Raw genomic sequence first — 10,776 nt, forward strand, 5'->3', positions numbered from 1 at the left:
GCCCACACTGGCTGGCCAGTGGGGTCCATGGGGGGGAAGGGTCATCCCCAGGTGTGAACCGTGAGGAACTGTGGGGTGTGAATTCCTTTGTCCAGTGGAGCAAAGAAACATTTGGTCTATTGAATGATTGAGTCCCAACAGTCCCCCCTTTGTTGTCAGGATGCCACCTGACGTGTCATCCTGAGAGCATAATGTATAGTTCATTTGTCAGTTCATTCAAGGGGTAACATCCGGGCATTTGTCAACACTATCTATCTTGGCTAAGCAAGAACAATCAGGTTACAAAGCACAATTCAGAAAGTAACCACAATGATGAAATAGTTTAAAACAACTAACATTTTCCTAGTTACTCCTGGTGTTTGTGAGGACAGGAAAGTCAGTGATGTTAGTTTGTTAAGGTGAGATATAGAGGGTGGCACCTAGAATGACAAGATTTGGAGTGTCTGGGTGAGTGTGCCATGTATATGCAATGTCCTAAACTTGTATCTGATTTGATTCAGAATTTAGTTTGCTGCTGCTGCTGCTGCTGACAAACCCATTGTGTCCATCTGGAAGAGTGTAGGGTACCCTGAGCCTACTTACTGTCAGTACTCAGTGCGGCGAACTCTGGAGCGCCGGTGCTTTAAGTTTTCCTTAACTTGTGGCACAAAGCTGTAGCACTTTGAGTAGCTGAAGGAAGAACATTCAGAGGCATTGTCACTGTCTGAATTAACATGGTCAGAAATGACGTGGTCATTGTATGATCCATGTATTGACTGGTCCTGTGTCTGAGCCAGAATTTCTGCGTAAGGCCGTCTCCTGCTCCTATTGTGGGAGTGCCTATCTCTACGCACTTGGTGGGCGTGGCGGTTACGCTCAGCACCCATATATGGCCTTTTATCACCCCCCTTTGATCTGTTCTGAGGGTGATCTTTTGAGGTTACATGTCTGTGTGACGCTAAGGTGTTTGAGCCGCTAGGCTCAGTTGTTTTCCCCCTTGCCATGATGGACCATGGTTTCCCAAGCCATTTTTGTCATCTTCTTTATTTCCTGCATGGTGGGCTTACCTTGATGCGTCATCAGTGTAACATGAGTGCGTACACAGGGATGGAGGTTTCGTAGGAACAAAGACTTGAAGGTGGAGTTCTCCTCTAAGCCTGGTGTGTTCCTACCCTGAAAATATGCATGCCTCAAACGTTGGTAAAAGTCATTGGGATGTTCATGGCGGGAGTGTTTGATTTGTGAAGCTGCAACCAAAGATTCTATCTCATCCGCTGCAGGAGAAAATTCTTCTGTCAGTGCTTGACGGAGCTCTTTGTAATCATCTCTGACACTGGGAGGCAGTGATTGCATAAACTTGTGGACTGCTTTTGAGCTGGTCTTCCACACAAGTTTAGTTTTCTCCCTTTGGGTTGCATGGGGCAAATCAATTAGGTTTTGATCTAACTCCCTAAAGTACTTTTCAATATGTTGATCAGAGCTGTCTGGATCAAAATGTTCAATGTCCTTTGCTAAGAACTCAAGCACTTCGAGGCGGGGGCAATGTGAGGTCCCTACTGATGAAGGCGAGACTAAACTAGCTGGACAAGACGAAGGAGCTGAACAGCGGTCATCACTCTCATGGAGGTGCAGAGAGGAGGCTGAACAGTCCGGAAAAGTTTTGGTCCTTCTGTTGGAGGGGTGAGCACAGGTGAAAGTGTTATGACTCAGTGGCTGATGGGAACATGAATATCCTCTACCGGATAAACTACCTGTCTCTTCAGTGTCAGTTTCAGGAAGATGGGAAGTAAGGTGGGTGTAACCTCTGTCTCTCAGTGGAGGTTGAGGAGCTGACTTCATTTCCCAGGACTTAGGGTCAGTTGGGAATTTGTCCCATCCTCTGAGTGGAGGCGGAGTTAACCTGTCATTAAGGGAAGAGTGTGAAGCAGAAAAAACAGAATCACAAGCACTGAACGATCGTGGTGAAGCAAGGCATTCTGATTTAACCCTTAACAATTCTTCCTTGTGTGAACAGAGATCTAACTCTGCTGCATGCAGGTCTCCTAAGTAGCGCATGGCTTTCTTGTTAGCTTCCTTAACTTCATGGAGGAGAAAAGCATTTTGAGCTCTAAGCGATTTTACCTCCTCTTCTAGGGCTGCTTGGCTCTGAAGGGAAATGCTGGTCTGCCTGTGGAAGTTCAACAGTACACATCTTAACAATGGGCCTTTGGATGCAGTCTGAGCATCACCTCTGTCACTGAGTAGCAAGTCTATTTCTTTACTGCACTCACTGGAATTTAACTTGCTGATAAATTCTAGGTAGCCAGGCTTCAGGCTCTGTGCTAGGGAAGAAATAAACTGCTCTACACAGGAGTTCTCCATTGTTGTGTATGGGAAAGAGGGAGGTTAAACAAGTTTTTCCACAAAACAAGAAGGCAATGTAGTTGGCTGTGGTGTTGCGCTGGCAGACACCTCGTAGTGTAGTTTGGCAGTACACTAGCCTAACTAAACAATGCAGTGGCCTACACTATGGGGGGTAGCTTCCTGTGGAGGAGGGGTAGCTACACTAGTGGGCATAAAGATTAGGGACAGTAAAGGCAAGTGCAGGTTTACTGTCTGCTTAAGAAATGTTTCAAAAAGCAATGACTGAGATGCAAGGCAGTAACAGTCCAAAGATTATCTCTTCAAGTTGACTCAGGCTGTAATGCAAGGCAGTAACAGCTAGGTGCAGAACTTGGGTTTCACAGGGCTGGTAGCACGCTGTGGCTCTCTCAGGCTCTATTTCTTACTCAGGCTGAAATGCTTGGCAGTAACAGCCAGGTATAAGCTCTCTGTGTTACACAGGGCTGTCGGCACACAGTGTCTAAGTTAAAGGGAGCATCACTTGAATTAACAGCCAATTTTGACAGATTACTGGATAGCATTGAACATGTGGTATTCAAATGCTGAACTGAGGTTCTTACATTTCCTACAGAATAAACTCAACTGGAATTGTTAGCAACAATAGCAGGCTCTTGATACTAAGGCTTAAGTGTTAGCTATTAGTAACTGGAGGACGTCTAATATTACTTCAGCTAAAATTGGTAAACCAATTCTCACCACAGTGTACTTGTTTGTAAATACACCTGGACGTTTACTCCTGTGGTGGACTAAAACATTTTTCCAACCTTTGCGGTTTTGGCCAAATTATGAATTTAATATTGCACAATTATGAATATTTGCCAACAGTACTCGGCCTCACACGGGGCACCATTATGTTGGGTCTGAGCTCTACCTGGGCACCATTATGTTAACAGTACTCTACCTCATGAGCTGGACACCAAATATGTTAGATTTCGGTTGTTTATCAATTTATTGGCTATCACAAATTAAGAAAATATTAATATTAAAAATATTAATATTAAATAATAACTTTAAAATGAATTAAAGTGGGGCGTCGTGTAGCGTAGTGGTTTAAGCAGGCACCCCATGTGTAGAGGCTACAGTCCTCGCTGCAGTCGGCCCCGGTTCGAATCCTGCATCGGATGGCCTTTCACTGCATGTCATTCCCCCTCTCTCTGCCTCCCCGTTTCCTGTCACTCTCCACTGTGCTGTCCATTAAAGGCATAAAAAGCCCAAAAATGAATTAAAGTTCACGGGGCACCAGCTAAACTAATAGGCAAAATAGCCAATATGGTTTTAGTCTCAATTTATTACCATTAATCTGGAACTCTGATTAACCATTAGCTTACTAACTATAACCAAATTACCATATCAACAGTAAGTCAAAGTTGAAGGATTGGAATTCTACCAAGTAGAGGTTGGCAATATTCACGCTTGTGCAACATTAAACACACCAGTAGTTATACTTAAAAGGCATTTATTTACAATGGAGCAGAGTAAAATACAATGTCTAATCTAGCATATACAGGTGTGTGTGTGTGTGTGTGTGTGTGTGTGTGTGTGTGTGTGTGTGTTGAGGCACAGACAAAGGCAAGATGGCTGACTCAAAGTGGTCACTGTGACCACATGACCTGAACAAAGAAAACTACACAAGATGGCGGTAAACAAAGAAACTACTAAAATGGCCGCTGAGACCACTTAGTGTGTGTGAGAGGGAAGGGGTGAGTTTCTTTGTTAGCATAGCTCATGTAATCTAAAGGTACCAGGTTAGAGGGGGGAGGTTAGCTTCATGCAGGTTCTAGGACTGAGACGTACTGCTATGTGTGTGAACATACGAGTACTCGATTAACTGTATGACTGACCACGACCTAAGCAAACATTGCAACAACAAGACATCAATCAACAAGTACATTAACAAGTTAAGACTTCTGCTGATTAGCTATGCTGTGCTGGGAGAGGTCAGGCCCAGTCAGTTAACGTTACCCAATCCTTGGAACAAGCAAAGAGGTCCTTTCCAGTGTTTTGTAAAATCCAGTGAGTTGGGAGGTTTCCTGGTGGAGTAAAGTCCTGTCTGGCTGTGTTGCTTGCTGTTATCTCCTTTGTTCTCCTCACAGAGTTAGCTGTTCCATGCCAACTCTGCTACGACTCCTGTTGCTTGGAAAATCAACTGGCCTTGTGTTGTAGCCGCTGATTCTGAAGAGGATTTGGTTCACTCACAGTTAATCTGAAGCAGGTCGCTGCTGTGGAGGAGAAGAGTGTTTGCAGGCTGCTGGTAGCAGGCCGGCGAGAGAGCTGGTTTCTCAGGTAGCAGAACTGACCTGGGCTGGGGCCTTGTTGCCCTTTGAAGAACCGAGAGGAGAGAGGTGGAGCTGCTCTCCAGAGCAAGCCAAGAAGGGAAGAGAGAGAGAAGAGGTCTAGAAGACTGGTTTTGTTTGGTGACACCCTTGGGGGTCACATGTCACACGCTGGCCCACACTGGCTGGCCAGTAAGGTCCGCGGGGGGAAGGGTCGTCCCCAGGTGTGAACGGTGAGGAACTGTGGAGTGTGAGTTCCTTTGTCCAGTGGAGCAAAGAAACATTTGGTCTATTGAATGATTGAGTCCCAACATACTGTAAATACTTTAGTTGGAGTCTTTACTGTGATGCCCTCACTTTAAAGACACTTCAAGTAAAAACTGGCTCAACTCACTCCTCTCTCTCTACTGCTGCTGGATAATCTATAATTTTTCTTATGGAGTCTGTGGGATATTCCTCTTTTCAAGACTGAAGTGACACTCCAATAAATCTGCACCTGAGACATTTTGATGTGTGAATATCTAAATCAAGAAAAGTTTTATAAATGACCTCAGGAGATCCATTGGACGTGTGTTTGATTTTAGGTATTGTGAAGACGACATCACACAGTGACCTATAGAGAATTACTGTACAGACAGCATTGATCAGCTGTTGGACTGTACAGCAGGTTCGGTTTAGTTAACTGTCATGTCAAGCAGCAGACAAGCCTCTTGTCTCACAACATATATTATTTTTCAGAATATATTTTTATTTATTCTAATGTTCTGACAGCTACACCACACATCATGTAACTGTGGTTTTCCCTGTTTGATTCAAGTCTGGAGAACATCAACTGATACAGAAGTGAAGGAGAGAGCTGTCAATCATCTACTGCCCCGCTTAAATGAAGCTGCTTTATCCACGGTGCTGTAAATAAGCAAAAACAAAATTTGTGGGATTTGTTTACATCCATATGATGTTTTTATATAATACAAGACATATGATGAGAGAAATAATCATCAACACCATGACTGAGTGTTTCTACCTTGAACTGCAGTCTCATAAAAACAGATTCAGACAGCCAGCGTTTCATACATCACAAACCTCAGGAACCAATCCTGTGAACTTGTGGGGACGGGGGGCGGGGCTAAATAAACCTGAAACCTTGTCAGTACAGAGAAAGAGAGTTAACAGTAGCATTACCACTAACACTGTGTCAGCCACTGCCTGTTACAAGCTAACAAACAACATAAACAAAGAAAAGATGCTAACTACGCTATCTGTTCTGATCCTTCTGCTAGTCTCTGATTTCGGTCTCAACAGATTCCTCATCTGAGTCTGGGTCTGACTGAGGCTCAAACATGTGGCTGAGTCTCTCTGATGTTTCCTCCTCTAACATCTTGATGCTCTCTGCTCTTTCACCTGTCCACCTGGAGCCAGCAGGTGGTGGGCGGGACATCAGGCCTGATCCAGATTTCTCAGTCAGGAAGTAAGAGTATAGTCAGACCCAGTTTGAAACATCTCTGGAAGAACTTTAAACTAAATAAATAAATGCCTGATGAAAGTCGCTGAAAACCTGAGGTGGAGTAGATGAAGTTCATTTCTGTGGTGGAATAAATGTCAGGCTGTAATGTTGAAGCAGAGGACATATGAGTTTAGTTACATTAGTTTAGTATCGCACACACAAACAACAATGGTCTGAAAGCTTCATTTCATCATGGCCGCCTGATACATTTGTCAGTGTAGTATTTCATTAGGCAACATATTGAATTAATTTGCTCTTGCTGCACATTACTCTTTGTAAACCTCATTTAATAAACCTGACATCACACACACACACACACACACAAACACAGAGCCAGCCTGGGGAATATGACGTGTGACAGGCGGTGGATGATTTTTGGACGCCTCTGGCTGACACGGAGCCCAAATTGAAATGAATAGGACAGCCGGGAGCAGAGGGCAGACAGCGGAGCAGGCAGATTAAAACACAGACAGGTGAGGTGGAGGGAGGTGGTGAGTCTGTCAGAGGTGGGCAGATACCCAGAGGAGGGAGGAGGTAGGAGGAGGAAGCAGTGAAGGGGACAGAGTGAGTCTTTTCCTCCATGTATTTACAGTATATAAGTGAGAAGAACATCTGTAACAGTCACAGTATGAATATGTAACCACCAGGAATCATGTTCACTGCCTGCATTAAGGCCACGAGCATCATCAAGGTATAGGGTGGAGTTCAGGGAGGATGCCTGTGTGCAAACATCTCATGACTGTGACATTGTGACCAGGGTCTGTATCTTGTGTACCATGTGTTGTTAGATTAAAACAATTAGTTAAATTTAGGAAAAGATGTAATGACTACTGAATAAGGCTGTGTCCACACTAATAGGTTTTCACTTTAAAACTATTTTAAACTAAGATGATCTCCATCCAGACAAATGTTTTAGATCCACATCAGAAATAATCTCTGCCCATATAACACACCGGAAACACACATGACATGACCATTCATGTACACTGGACACACACATGCTTGTGTAAACAGGACACAAATGTACATACACATGTACACATACACAAATGCAATATGTACATATATTGAATTTCATATGAATGTTGTTTTAATAAACTTAGATATATAAATTAAATATATACTGTCAACAAATATGATCACAACATGTTATACCATATAAAAAACCATCATATTGATATTTTAATACATATTTTAATACATATACATATTTCACTATGGGTATTTCAGATATGTTATAAGCTTAAATCTTCATATATCCAGAGGATGTATATAGGTGACATATATGGCAACATCACTCTTGATTTACTTTTCTTAATGGGTTCAGTTGTTAAGTTACAGTAAATCCTCTGAAGGAGGAGCAGCGAAGACAGCTGCAGTGTTAAAATAAAGAATTTGTAAAAGTCTTTGTTTTAGGGGCTAAAGAGTCGTGTGGATGTCAGGAGTAAATGTAGCAGAAAAGATGATTTTTAAAACAAATATACAGTTTGTTAGTGTGGACGTCACCTGAGTCAGCATGTCCTGCCTCATGTTCAAACTTATTGTAGACCAGAACCAGTTTGGAGCATAGCAGGTCCACTGCTATCAGCCTGAGATCAGAAAAGACCCATGTGTGCACCAATAACAGCTCATGTAAATTAGGAGACTGGTTTGGAGATACAGGGCCCTCCTGTGCCAGATTCATCCTCAGTCCATCAGATTGCCAGCCACTGATTGGGGAAACCTCGTACAGGTGTGTCTTCACTAATTTGGGGATGCATCACAGCTGTATTGGGGAGAGTTGATTGGCACAGCACACAATGTTCACACAAAAAAACAATTAAAGAGCAAACACAAACAAAGTCATAAGCTCTCTCCAATTACAGTCTGTGACATAGTACATATGGTTAACTTTCCCAGGATTCCCGGAAGGACTTCCTCCAGCATCCAGCAACATCTCAGAGTCCTGAGGTTTGGATGTTATTATCATTAGGACAAACCCATGTTTGATTACTGCAGATAATTATATTTGCAGACTTATGTTCACTTCACACTGTTGTCACTTTCTCAGTAGATTGTCTACCTGCCAACACTACCGTTTTTCCTGGGAGTCCCCCGTATTTCAAGCTAATCTCCTGGCACCCTCCTGTTTTATTGTTTGTTGTACATGGATCCACACGTTTTGTTTCTCTGACACTATCCAAGTTAGCAGATTGTATGTGACACACAAAACACAACTACACAGCTACTAAACTTAATAATTAATACATTGTTATGACCACGGCCATATTATTGTAGTTGGTCTGTTGTATATGTGTGTGTGTGCCCTGTGTTCCTGTGTTTTCTTATTGTATGCAAATAGGTGTGTGCCGCAGCCCTGGTCGGTGATTGGCTGCAGCACCTGGTCACCTGATATATAAAGAGCCAAGATGGCTGTCGGCACGTCGGCTCATTCTCCTCTTCTCCTAACTGGCCGCACTGTTGCAGTGACTCAGCTTGGTGTAGTTCTTAGATTGGTTGAGTAGTAAGGGTGGGCTGCCAGTTTTGTTTCTCTGGTTTTCTCCTGTTTATCTAGTTAGGGAGGTGAGTTTGTTGTCATTTGTTTTCCTTTGGTGAGATTAGTTGTTTACTTTCCAGACAGGGTTATTATGTTTATTATGTTGGCCTTAGTCCACCCTGAAGTCTAAACTCAGTATTTATTTTCTATATGTTCACTTAAAACCTTTATGTAAATAAATCACTTTCGTTATATTTAAACCAATCTTTGTTGTGTCCTAGGCCCCCCCCCCTAGACTGGGGCATAACAACATGTATAATTGTAATTCATTTTAAGTTCACGTAATATTATTAATTGATATGTGATGGACTTTAAATTCAAAAATTTTAATGAATGTTGTGTGTTTATGATTGTAACAGTCAATTATACAACAGTAATATGAAGTAGTATAAATACACACAATCTGTGTTAATAGTTAAAGCCTGACATGTTCTCTCTTTCAGAATCAATATGTGGAATGTTTCAGAATTTCTGTATCCCTACGCTAACTTCCATGGGGTCCCAGCTATTACAGTTTCTCTCTGTCGCTTTGGTTCATTTCTCAGATCAGAATTGAAATTCTCAAAACTACTTGTTCAATCTTCACATCATTGTGTCACTTGTGCAAATCAAAAAAGCAGTTTCTCATTTCTTTGAACAAGTTGCAAATGCTTTGGTACATTCATGTAAATGATTATGTACAATTCTCTGCTGTTTCCTACATTATCAATTGCTTATGTCATGTTGATCAAAATGTATTATAATGGGTCTCTGTGAATAGTCTCACCCCCCACAGCATTTAGTCATTAGTTCATCGCATAAGTCTTTACATGCAAAATGGTTGAACAAGTTGTCATAATATGTCAAACATATCTCTATACATTTCCATTAGACTTTTTTTTCTCAATCTGTCCTGAATTGGTAAATTGCTCCCAGGTGAATCTTGACTTTCTCTAACGAAGGGAAATGTGTGAAGCATTTGATCAACAAATGATCAACCAGTTTTCTGAAATAGCTCAAAGGTGCATCTCATGAACCATCAACTGGCAAGTATATATATATATATATAGAAGGGTGCAGCCAGATGTTGGGAGAACAACTGTGTCCTCAATCATTCAGACTTCTTGTCGACAGAGCAGGTATGTAATCTAACAATAGGAACTGTACTGTAATACTGTAGACTTTCTCTAATGCTTCATACAATATTACAGTATTCCACTTGCATTTTACAATATACAGTGAGTATATTTTATACAGTGACATTTTATCTTACTCAATTTTGTGTTTTGCATTACTATATTTTTTCCACATAGGACTTCAAGGCAACTTCACAGGGTTGGCAGAGGGCCCCTGTTCACACCTGAACAGGAGGAGGCTATTTGCACCATGGTTGTAGAAAACAATGCCATAAGACTAAGGGAGATAAAGAGTGCCATTATAGAGGACAACAACATCTTTGAAAACATCCAAACAGTCAGCATCTCAACCATTGACAGGCTGAAAAGACACCAAATGAATATGAAGCAGCTGTACACTGTTCCATTTGAAAGAAATGGTGAAAGAGTGAAGGAGCTGTGCTACCAGTATGTACAGGTAAAACACGTATGAGCATGCAGTAACTGTACCTCACAGTAAACAGTACAACATTGATATACATTACAGTAAGTGTGACCTTTACACATTTGCTATGGCTGTAGAAAAGAAGATGCAATATGTGCTGTATACATTTGACGTAAATGTATCTTGTCCAAAATGAAAATGCATGTAATTCATAAAACTCATTCTGTGTCTTCTGGATATAGCGTATAATGGAACTGGAAGCAAGTGAACCACCGCACAACTTCATCTACATGGATGAGGCTGGCTTCAACCTAACGAAACGCAGAAGACGTGGTCGAAATATCATCGGCCACAGAGCTACAGTTGATGTGCCGGGCCAACGGGGCGGGAACATAACCATGGGTGCTGCTATCTCTGAGAATGGTGTGCTAACGCATATTCCCATTATTGGGCCATACAATACAGAGCGTCTTGTCACCTTTTTAGACACTCTCTACAGGGATCTGATCCCTGAACAAGACAGGGGTCAGATTGGAGATGACTTGCCAAAGTACGTGATAGTT

At 42.1% G+C, this 10,776-nt stretch overlaps 1 long non-coding RNA gene across 1 annotated transcript; it reads left to right on the top strand.

The window, feature by feature from the left end:
* The first annotated feature begins 9,207 nt into the window (after positions 1–9,207).
* Positions 9,208–10,770, top strand: LOC111668686 (uncharacterized). The gene is made up of 3 exons (XR_015438364.1): positions 9,208–9,792; positions 9,967–10,246; positions 10,456–10,770. It is a non-coding gene; the product is annotated as an uncharacterized LOC111668686 (long non-coding RNA).
* The last annotated feature ends 6 nt before the right edge of the window (positions 10,771–10,776 follow it).

The sequence above is a fragment of the Seriola lalandi genome, unplaced genomic scaffold, assembly GCF_002814215.2.
Source record: "Seriola lalandi dorsalis isolate HSWRI2012SDOR001 ecotype SW California unplaced genomic scaffold, Sedor1 jcf7180002054748, whole genome shotgun sequence".
Taxonomy (NCBI): Eukaryota; Metazoa; Chordata; class Actinopteri; order Carangiformes; family Carangidae; genus Seriola; species Seriola lalandi.